The sequence below is a fragment of the Protopterus annectens genome, chromosome 1.part0 (genome assembly GCF_019279795.1).
Source record: "Protopterus annectens isolate FY-2018-M chromosome 1.part0, PAN1.0, whole genome shotgun sequence".
NCBI classification, from domain to species: domain Eukaryota; kingdom Metazoa; phylum Chordata; order Ceratodontiformes; family Protopteridae; genus Protopterus; species Protopterus annectens.
In genome coordinates, this window is record NC_056725.1 from 789,638,219 (window position 1) to 789,650,642 (window position 12,424).

Below are 12,424 nucleotides of genomic sequence, written 5' to 3' on the forward strand. Positions count from 1 at the left end.
AGAGGCAGCCGTGGCTTGCACACATCTTACAAACCATGAAATGGATCCCATATCTGTAAGGTAGCACTCAAGAGTGGGGAAAGTAGCCTTACCTCATCATTGCATATACCATGGCAAACAGTGCAGACAGTCATGTTTGTGTGTATGAAGTATGGGACAACATTAATGTAAAAAATAAACAGATGCCCATCCAAAACAGATGACAACACATGTTGCAAACTGGTCATGGAGGCTGCCCAGAAACAAGCAGCAACACTGAGGGAATTGCAGTAATGTCTAGCAAGTACTGCCTGTGCAGTACCTGTGTCAATTGCCTGGAATCTGCATAAGTGTGGCCTATAGGTTAGGGTAACCAGACGGAAGAGTTGTTCCACAGGAAACATCATACATGGCCCTCTACAGGTAGCATATGCATAACATCAAGTCTCCCAAAAGCATGTGTTGCAATGTGTAATGATGTCATGAGACCAATGCTGAAACCTACAGACAGTATTCATAAAGATACATGTGCTGCACAAGCAACACCTCACTCCACCTCAGGGCCACCATCCTCATTTTTACCTTGCAGGTTCCGGTGTACACCTTTAAGTTTGCTGTTCATTAACAGGAACTAGGCCAGAAGACATGGTGTTTGGAATTTGGAACACTGCAAGATAACACTCATGTGTAGCCTATAGTTAAGCATCTGCAATAAGGCTGAGGATGGGGAGAGGTGTCATCCTGAAACACAACAGTGAACTGAAGCATACAGCCAAAGCTCGCTAAGAATAGCTGTATATGAACACAGTAAAAGTCATGAATTGTGCCAGACATAACCCTGACTCCACAGCAATAGTGAAGCTACTTTGTGACCTCCAAGGGCTGTGTGCATGAGCTGACCTTGCAATCCGGCAGAGTTGGGGGACATTTGTAAGGCAGAGTGACCAAATAATGGAAAGTGAAGATGGGCCATGCTAGTATACCCCTTCCAGGAATAATGACTGCTGTAGTTCACTTAACAGGTACTGCAACAAACCATTGTGTTAAGGGTGTGCACACTTATGCAATCCACATATTGTATGCATCTCATTCAGCATCTGCATGACTAACACATTTATTTGATACTGCATTAGATTGCACAGGTCATATGTCACATATGTGTGTGTAATGTTAACATATGCAGTATTGTGGCCCCATTGCACATCACGGAAGAGGCTGGCATGTCAACAAGGGTGTGTACACTCCTCATATCCACAATAAGCTTTGAAGGTTTTCAGTGTAATCAGATTTTATTGCGCATACATGCAATGCTGATGATGAGATCTGCAAATCAGAGGTCAGGCATTAACTATTGACATCAGTCCTCATATCATCCCAGGTGTGTGTCAGACAAACACATAGGGGCTGTGAGTAACAGAGCAAACCTAACTGCTACACATATACACATTCAGCAATGGTGTGTACATTCGTGAGGTATGGTGCACAGTACATGTCAGTGTGCTGTACAGGTGCACAGCAATACTGTGTACATGGGTGCAGTGTGCTCCAGGGGAAGGGACATCACCTACTAACACAACTCATGCATCACAGAGATGTATAATGTTGGTAACAAGGATTGAGTATGCCTGCACTGCATGCTGTTGAGTGCCATATGTCATGCATGTTGACTGTTGATAATGAGAGGTCGGAGGTCCATGTAATATATTTGTGCCACCTCAACTGTAAGTGTGTGTGTGTGTGTGTGTGTGTGTGTGTGTGTGTGTGTGTGTGTGTGCGTGTGTGTGTGTGTGTGCGTGTGTGTGCGTGTGTGTGTGTGTGTGTGTGTGTAAAGGTAAACCATAATGTACAGGTCTTAAATTACATTTTTTGTTTGCCCCTCACAGCAGGGTCCCTCCAGCAGGCAAGCTGATGTTAGTGTCCATATAGACTCTGACAATGATGATAGGCATGGTGAGGCACAGGCAGGGTTGTCAGTGGCTAAAGCTGTGCCATCGGTTAACATCTCACTTTTATCCACCCCATCCCCACACACAGTCACAATGCCCATACATACCCCATCACCAGTGGCCATAGATGAGGGACAGTTGGCAGGTGGTGGCATGGGACAGGACAGTGTGGGGACTATGGCAAGTGTGTCTGTAAACAGCAGCCATAGCCGGATGACCAGCAAGGTACCATGCAGGCAGATGTACAAGGGTGCTCATAGAAGGGCTGCTGGCCATCATGCCCCTGGCAGAAGTGCCACAGCAGATGTCACCAGGCACATGTTTTGGATGATTATGGAGGCACAGGCATGTATGGAACATTACACCAGACAGAGTCTGAGGCTCCAGGGGGCTACTCATTCTGCTGTACTTGATAATATCTATGATCTTGCAGGTGCCCACCCTTATTTTTCAGAGGTTCTGTATAGATGGTTGGTGAGATGGTGGGAATCCTTGACCATGTGGTGTCTGTGGTAGAACATGTGGTAGGAGTAGCGCAGCGGCCACATGAATGTAGGTCGGCAACACCCAACAGGTGGAGGTCTACGTAGACGTGCAACAACTCATGACCACTCCCCTAGTGGCAGTACCAACACCAGCACTTCAGGGGAGTGCTGTCCACACCACAACATAGCAGGCCATGTGCAAGTGGTCCTGGCTGGTCCCAACAAGGACACGGATCCAGTGGACAATTTTCATCATCAGGGGAGAGTACCATATCTGGGCTTCTGTCTGGTAGTGCCCGTGAAACATCTGACAGGCACAGTTCCCATGTCCATGGCCAGAGACAGTGAACTGTACACCCTGCCATGTACGGTTTGCAGCTGTCCAACAAACCACTGTATAGGGCAGCCACATGGCAGATGTGTGCATACATACACACACACTTTACCAAAACAGCTAGGACACCTCCATACCTACACACACCACATCTGCACATCCCATTTAGTAAAGAACTCCTTAACCCACACACATGATGTCAACCAAATGGCTCAGCCTAGGCCTCTGGCAAACCCACAACACACCCTGTGCATATGATGATACCTGTGCCACATCCCTGTCATCCATACCATCAATGCAGGGACATGCTGATATGGTTCTGATGCACAGGGTGAATGCCCTAAGGTTTACCAATGTAATGCTGTTTAACCTGTTTTCAGCTGGAATGATTAATGCTTACACATCAGGGTGTTTAGCTGTCCAGCCATGATGCATTATAGCTGTTATAAACACTGACTGAATGTGGTCTCCATAATGCATTCTGTTTTTCTAGATGTCTGTGTGTCAGCAGGATGTTGGTCTACTGTCCTGTCTTACAAGGGATGTAGCACTGTGGTGACACATTGACTGTGTCATATCCTGGGTGCAGCTGAACACAGGTAACAGGTCTGTAAAACATTTACTGCATGTACCAGATAGCTGATAGGTCTGAGTGGTGTATACAGGTGAGTGCATGGTGGCTGATGTCAGCAGCTCTTCTACAGTGGAGAATTGTAAGTGTACTGGGTGGCACACACCAAATGTGTGTGAATAACACACACACACAGAGGCTTTGGTGTTGATGCAATACAGTGAGAATACTGTTCAAACGGGTGTACTTCATTTTGCAGTGAACTCATTTCGGTCTATGTAATTCCACCCAGACCAAATTGCCAAAACTTTACATCAGGAAATAATCAGTTAACCAGTTTAATGTCATTGAGGATAGTATTGGCAGGGTATATGTCATCTTCCCCAGTGTAGTGCAATCCTGGAGTTAGTAAACATAGATGTGCTGGTGTGGGTGGCACAGCCCCCCCCACTTTGGAGTGTGTGGTGTGGCATAGTACCACACATAGTGTGACTAACAACTGTTAACATAAACTGTGCAGTATAACAGCACACTAAGCTGGGGGATACCCACAACAATAACCCCAATGTGGGTGTCTATTGCCACAACAACCACACCCATGTATATATACCAACTTCCGTATCGCTGTGCAGCTGTACATTGGGGAAGAGGACATTTACACATCCACTACTAGTTTTGCTTGAATGTATTTCCACAAGATGATTGCTTTGAAATGTTACCTTTAGCCAGTTAGTTCTCAGACAAATTATCTCCTGGGACATATATTTTCTGAAAACTGAAGTTGATCCCTTCACATACACACACACTTACTTGGCAACACTGAGAGTAGAACCCCTACATAGGTACTTATTGCTACTAATGTGTTTGGCTTTAATTGCACACACCACAGAGCATTTAGGGTGAGGTATGTCCTGAGTTTCCTGTTAAGTGAAGAACATCAGCAGGGCTTGTACAATATGGCAATGGGGGATGTACTGGGTGTTAATGAACAATACATAGTATGACATACTGTCATATACACATTGGCAAACACATACAGTCATAGACACATTTGACAGACCTGGGTTTAGCAGTGATAACTACATTGTCAGTGAATTCATTCTGTACCTATGCAGGGGTTCTACTCTCAGTGTTGCCAAGTAAGTGTGTGCGTATGTGAAGGGATCAACTTCAGTTTACAGAGTTTTTGCATACAACACATGCATCATTGGGCTGGATAGTGTAATCAGGTACCTTTATGATTGATGGTGACAGCAATCCTCATAGAGAGGACCTTGGGGCATGTACTGGGGGCACCATAGTGTAAAGACAGTATACCCAGCACCCACACCCCACATTGGATATTGTACTCACTGAAACCCATGATAATGCTTTGACATACCCACAATCACACATTGACCAGAACTGCAATACAACCCCTTGTCTATCTAATCAGTGCTACTACAGAGATATGCATTTATTGCACATGCCACAGGGATAGTAGGGTCAGGGTTTGTCATGGCTATCCTAATGTCAGCAACATCACTATCCCTTAAAATGTATGGCAAGGTTTATTGTATTTGGAAAATGTGGCCTCAGAATCCTGTCTCCTACAAATATGCACACTCACACACATACGCACACTGCCAGGACTCAGGGGGTAACCCACACCTATTTACCCATTTGTAGAAACAGTGTTATACTGGTGCTCCAAGCTCCAGGTAGCCCATAGGTTGAAGAGTGTAACAAGGTACATTTAACATCAATTACAGCAGCAGCTGTTTCTAAGTATGGCAGTGGGGGTGTAGTGGGTGAGAAGGCCCTCAGAGTATTGTCAACTACAAGTTTACAAACACACAGACACTGTTATTCTCAGTAATGCACATTGGCACATTTGTCAGTACTGGGGTCCAGATGTGCAAGTGTTCCTAGGTGTGTACCAGGCTAATGTCCATGGAGAGATGAGAAAAGTAGGGCATATGGGTACACTGGCATCATGCCACCTGACATTTGTCAGCAGGCCATCTATGAATTGATGCCACTTGAGTGACCCCCAAGGTGACAGTTAAATTCAACATCCAATAATCTGGTTTTATCTTGGAGAGGGAAAGTGAGTTGCTCCAAATGACATGTGTGCAACATATGTTACATAACATGGCCAGTGTCTGGGTTAGAGACCTGTACTCAAGCATGTTCTGTTGACTGTGGTAGTCTGGTTGAGGCATACAGGATGGGGTTTCCTAGCTGTGGCATTCATAATACAGCTGGGCAGACATGTCAGTGTCAGTCAATCATAGATTGCCTGTAATCAGCCAAGATATATGCCTGACATCTGCACGTCTGTACAGAGGACATACCGAAATTAACTATCCAACAGGTTATGCATCAGGATGAATGTTTTGACAGATAGAAGTCTGACACTGATAGGTATGCCATTACTGCATGACAGCAGCCCTCAATGACATGTCATAAACCCATAGTAGTCTACAGTTAATATAATCATATCAGATCAAAATCTAATAGGAGATACTTAATAACATATAGCTCACACACCAAGAACATGACAGTCAGTACTCAGAGTCCAGCTTTGCATGCAGGGGGTGTATGGTCCCAGTACTACAATCTGCAATTTATTCTTACTTGGAAAAGCACTGTTAAAAGTAGTAATGTAATGATACAATGCATGGAAGTGTGACTGCATATAATCTGTGATAATACCCATGTATGAAGCACTTACAAAGAGAAAAGATTGTGGTACTAGCCATGTATACTCAGGTGTCTCATACAGTATACTCACACCCCTTGCTACTGTAATGACAGCACATAGAAGCATGTTATGGACATGGAATTAAATACACTTATTAAAGATGTCATTACCCTGCTTTTTATCAGACTGGAATGTGATCACTGGTTATCAGGGCTGAGCTATGCTTAGCAGGAGTAAGCATTGTTTAAATGCAAATGCTAAACACATTTTCACACTGGTAAGCAAAGCCTATATGGTGTAAGCACCTTTTCGTTTAACCATACGTTAGCAGTGCTTATTATTGTGCAACCCCATGCAAAACCGCATAAAGCTGGTCAAAACTGCCTTAACCACTCTGTATCCAACAGTCTTTGTTCTGTCCAGCAACAAAATAAATGACAATGGCAAGTCTTGAACCCAGGACCCTCTAGACTATAGTCATAGCACTTAACCAGTGAGCCATCTGAGCTGTTAAAATGTCTGTTGCTTGTTCAAATATATAATGCAGTACACATACTGAATATTAGTGAACAACTGCTTTGACTACTAAAATTGTTTACTACTTGTTAGTGAAAATAGTGTTGAATCAGTCATGTTTTTATATCTAAATGTACACATATCAGATAAATATGGTGGTATACATCTGAGAAGGTATATACAACACTCATGTTTACACATAACAAGGATATGGATATATATACACATATGTAGATATATGTATACATGTACACATGTACATACATATATATATATATATATATATATATATATATATATATAAAACATATGGCCATAACATGCAGTGGAGTCATACCTCAGCACCATAAGTCACAACCTCTTAGTGCAAGGGAATGTAATGTAAGTATTGCAGTTATAAATGTAGAATGTTGCTACAGCAACAGGGGTTGTGTCAACAGACGTGTAGGAAGTCACTTCTGATACTGACATGTACACCATCAGTTACTGACATACATCATAAAATCATCATAGTGAAGTACCACACAAATCACAGTAATTATCCTGTGGAATACAGAAGAAATATTACCAATAAACATGGACAGTCTGAAACAATCTGGTCATTCCAGAGGTATACACAGAACGTTTTAGTGCAAGACGTGTGGACTAAGCCTGACAAAGGGGATGTGTACAGCCCTGAAAATGGGGATATCACACAAATACTGGAATAGATAAGATCACACAGTTGATGCATTCACAATCTCCTGTCTGTTCTAACAGATATTCACCGAAGGAGAAGAGGTCCCAAGCCCACTTACTTCCCACTAGTTAGTGACATACATCTTCACAGCATCCCACTGCTTTTTCAGAAATACACAACATGTATGGTGGCCAAGCAACAGGGCATCTGACAAATATCTGGACATCTCACTAGGTAAATACACTGAGCTGCTATGCATGTCACAAAGCACTGTGTAAACTACAGGCTGACTGCCACAACACTGACCCAAGTTTCCTATGGGGGAATACACATGTACTTGCAAATATAACAGGCACTACAGGCATGTAACAGCACAGAGTAACAGACACCAGTGTGAAAGTGCATACCCACAACTAATCTCAACACTGTCTCAGTCACATTATGGTAAGCCTAATTAATAGTACATTATATGGACTGTGTAAACAAAACCATCCTCGTATTTGCCACTCACACACTAACCCTACATATACTGGTCCAATTCACAGTGTAGTCTGATGCCTGACTGTGGTATGGGACATGTCTCAGTCTGGCCCTACAAACATATACGTTGATAGGGTACCAGAAGCTAGTGCAGCATGCAACGTCAGACAGAACAGGACCAAGAACACTGGCATCTACCACAGTCTGTACACAGGCCAAGTAACATATTCAGAATACACTGCTACACAATACTGACACTCTGTTAACAATCACCATAAGTACACAGACCTCACTACTGTATAGACTCCAACAGAATGTCCAGGTTTTGTCCTCAAATATAAGGCCTACTATAACATGTCTAGCAGTCTGATATATCACTGGCTTGTTATCAGAAATGATGTCAGTAAATAATGATACACTGTACATATACACCTCTTACTGCATGACATATGGATAAAGGGTGAAAGACTTGAGGGACAGAGCCACAAACACAGGGCCAATATTGACATATTGCTGTGATAAATTGAGAAAATTCCTGGTGTAACAGGGTTTGTTGTGACATATCTCTTCTGAGGGATATGAAGTCAGTAACACACATGGATGTCACCATGTACTGACTGCAATCATCAGAGTATGCTACTGCATTTCTAAAGATAGGGAATGTGTGAGTAACACACCACATCTATGACTCAAGACTCTGGCCAGTCTGCAGATAGCCCTATAGGTGAGAGTTTCCTCAACCACATAACACTGTCATGCCAGACTTTAAATCATGTAGAACAGCCATATCCACACAAACCCTGTTAAGCCAACATTACTTCAAATGTAGAACAGCAATATTTACATTCTGTCCTCATGTCTGGAACATCCCCTCCTGTTTGTTGGCCTGTCTCCACAGTGTATGTTGTAAGAGGTATTTCCAACTACCCTCTGTGATGCTGTTTGTCAGACACCCACATGAAGTCCTGCTCACAGTGAAAGAAAAGGCCCAACACCCACATGAAGTGCTTAGTTATAAGAGTGTGTTTCCATGCAGTTGGCTATAAGAATGATACCACAGCTGTTCCATATGCAATTAGCAAGTGGGGGACTCCAATTCATGCACATGTCATCAGCTGATCATGAGCATTACCTACAAAAGTCAAGCTGCTGCCTATGCAAAACAGATATACTTGTCCACATCCTCTAGAGAGAGAGAGAGGGAGAGACAGACAGACAGAGACAGAGAGAGAGAGAGAGAGAGAGACAGAGCGACAGAGAGAAAGAAAGAAAGGAAGGGAGTAAGAGCAAAGCATGTTTGTGCATGATCCATAGGTGGAGAGTGGTATATGGGTGTTATAATGGTTGCCTATATTGTTTACTAATCCTTACTGTCACATAGTAATTGCATATGGCAGTACACATTTATGGCTGTGGATTGTCTATAATAACCTCTACAGTGTTTGAAAACTGTTGGCCTTGTAATGTGGACATTGGGACATATAGGTCCTCAATATAATGATGTAGCAAAACCCACACTGCAATGGATCCTGTCATTGCACAATCACCCAACACCCACACAGAATACTGATGACACACACACTTACAAGTATTGAGTTTCAACCCCCTACCTGACTATGTATTGCTATTACAGTGTTATGCAGTTATTGTGAGCACCACAGAGCTTACGTGTTGGAGAGCTGTCCAAAGGTATCTTTGAAGGTGAGTGACATCAGCAGCAGTGCTAAAGGAGGGGTAAGGGAAGTGTATTAAGTGTGAATGTCCACAAAATCAGGTGTCAACAACAACACACACACACTATCTCTCCCAGAAACACGCTTTATCACAGTTGGCAGGATCAGGATTAGAACTCCCACCTAACTAGTTTGCTACACTACAGAGCTTATAGGGCTAAAAACATGGCCAAAGGGTTATTTCAAGGTGACTGACATCAGCAGGTGTGCTAAAGTAGGGCAATGGGAGGTGTAGTTAGTGTGAATGTCCTCAAAATCATTCATCTCCAGACACACGCACTTCCCAGTATTAAGAGTCAACCCCCTATCTGGCTATGTATAGCTACTATAGTATACTGCATTTATTGCACGTGCTATGGAGCTTAGAGGATGGATGTTGTCCCAAGGTACTTCTAAGATGAGGAACATCACCAGCCCTTGTAAATACTGGCATTGGGTGATGTAGTGAGTGAGAGATCCCAAAAATAATTTTCCCATACACACACATTTACATTTGCCAGGGGGGAGGTTCAAACCTCTATCTCGCAATCTTTACAGACCATTATATTATGCATTTACCACATGCACCACTGACCGTGCATGGTCTAGGATTGGTAACAGGATTCTGAGGCCACATTTTCCAAATACAATAAACCTTGCCATACATTACGTGTTGGAGAGCTGTCCAAAGGTATCTTTGAAGGTGAGTGACATCAGCAGCAGTGCTAAAGGAGGGGTAAGGGAAGTGTATTAAGTGTGAATGTCCACAAAATCAGGTGTCAACAACAACACACACAATAACCTCTACAGTGTTTGAAAACTGTTGGCCTTGTAATGTGGACATTGGGACATATAGGTCCTCAATATAATGATGTAGCAAAACCCACACTGCAATGGATCCTGTCATTGCACAATCACCCAACACCCACACAGAATACTGATGACACACACACTTACAAGTATTGAGTTTCAACCCCCTACCTGACTATGTATTGCTATTACAGTGTACACCCCGACTGCCATACTTAGAAACAGCTGCTGCTGTAATTGATGTTAAATGTACCTTGTTACACTCTTATAGGTTCATAGGTTCATAGGTTTATACTAGGCTATCTGCCCTAAGGCATTTATAAGCCTAGCCCAAATTTTTGTGGCTTACGCCACCCCTTATATGAAAAAATACTGTGCCCATTAGTTTGTTGTGCCTCTGTCCAGCAGTGACACAGAGATGATTCCCAGGGTAAACCTACGATCTCCCATCCACAGGTCTAGATTTCTCTTGAACAGAGTCAGCGAGGTGCTCTGCCTCACATGGACCGGGATTTTATTCCACAGCTTAGGAGTCTCTGAGTGATAAATCTATCCCTCCAGCACGCCCTATTTATATCCGTGCTAAGGTTTAAGTCGCTCTAGTGGTTTTGGTGGATTTGGATTTTTGAGGTGGAGCATGTCCATTAATTCGGGTTGGACATGGCCTTGTATGTCAGGCACATGTCACCTCTGAGCAGACGGTATGCGACTGAATAGAGCTGGAGTTTCTTCAATCTGGCAGCATATGACAGATTTTGGAGTCCCTTTATCCTTTTGGTGAGGAACTTTGGGGTCTCTCCAATTGCTGCAGATGTCGGGTGAGATACATCCCGAATGGGGCATTGTACTCGATCATTGGTCTGATAAGTGAAGAGTACAGGGAACAATGACCTCACTAGATCTGGATGTGAATCCCTTCATGATCAGGTGGGCAATGTAGAAGGTCTTTCTAACCACTTTAGCAATGTGAGTGTCAAAAGAAAGGCCACTGTCAACCTGGGTCCCCAGGTCCCTGATAACCTCTTCTGTGCTTAGTGGATTGCCACCTATATGGTGGCTTGGGGTTACCTTGTTTTTCCCGAAGGGTATGACTATACATTTTTGGCGTTTAACTTCAGGCCATGGCTCTGGCACCAGCTATCTGTTTCCGTGAGTCCCTTCTGAAGGATATCCGTGTCCGATGCACTTTCCACTATGGCACCCAGTTTGCAGTCGTCTGCAAACTTTGTCAGCCAAAGTCCTCCCATGCTGGCCTGTACTTCTGAGAAGTAGATGCCAAACAATAGGGAGCCAAGGACCGAGCCCTGTGGGACACCACTTGTGACCGGCTTGGAGTCTGACACAGCGCCAGCAACTCTAACCCTGTGGGTTCTGTCCTTAAGCCAGTTTGCAACCCATCTTGTGACATATGGGCTTACATTTAAGCTGGTAAGTTTTTCTACAATACCCGAGTGGGGTATTGTGTCGAAAGCCTTGCAAGGTCAAGGTAGGCTGTATGGACTGCCTTTCCCTCATCAATGGCCTTGGTGACTGTTTCAAGAAGTCGACCAAGTTCAAAAGGCATGATCTTCCCTTGACAAAGCCAAACTGGGTCGGGTCCAATGTCTGCAAGTCCCTATATCTTTGTTTATGAGCTCCATTATGATCCTCTCCATAGCTTTGCAGACTAGACTTGTTAAGCTTATGGGCGGTAATTACCAGGGTCCATAGAGGCCGCCTTTGTGGAGTGGAACCACAGTTGCCGTCGCCACTCCTTGGGCACGTATCCTGTGGTAAGGCTGAGATTAAACAGCTGCCTTATGTGCGGGTTAATTCCTCATTTAGCTCGTAGCACACAGCCGGGGACACCATCCGGTCCCATTGATGCTGTGTTTTTAGCTTTAGAGAGAGCAGCTTTCACCTGCATTTGAGATGTCCGGGAGGCTACACTCGGCTGGGATAGTTATCTCTCCTTTAGGGGAGAGGGTGAAGTTTGCACTGAACCTGTCTGCCAGTATGTTGGCAATGTCTGTGGGTTCAGTGATTTTTGTATCATTTTGGACTAATTCTGAGCATATCTGGGAGTTTCCACCCAGGTTCCTAACATAGCTGAAAAAGGCCTTATGATTGTCCTTTGAATCCATGGCAATTTTCTCTCAAAATTGGCCTTAGTTGATTTTATGAGTGCTCGTAATTTTTACTAATAATGATCAGGGGTGACTTCCCTTTTATGGATTTTGTTCTATC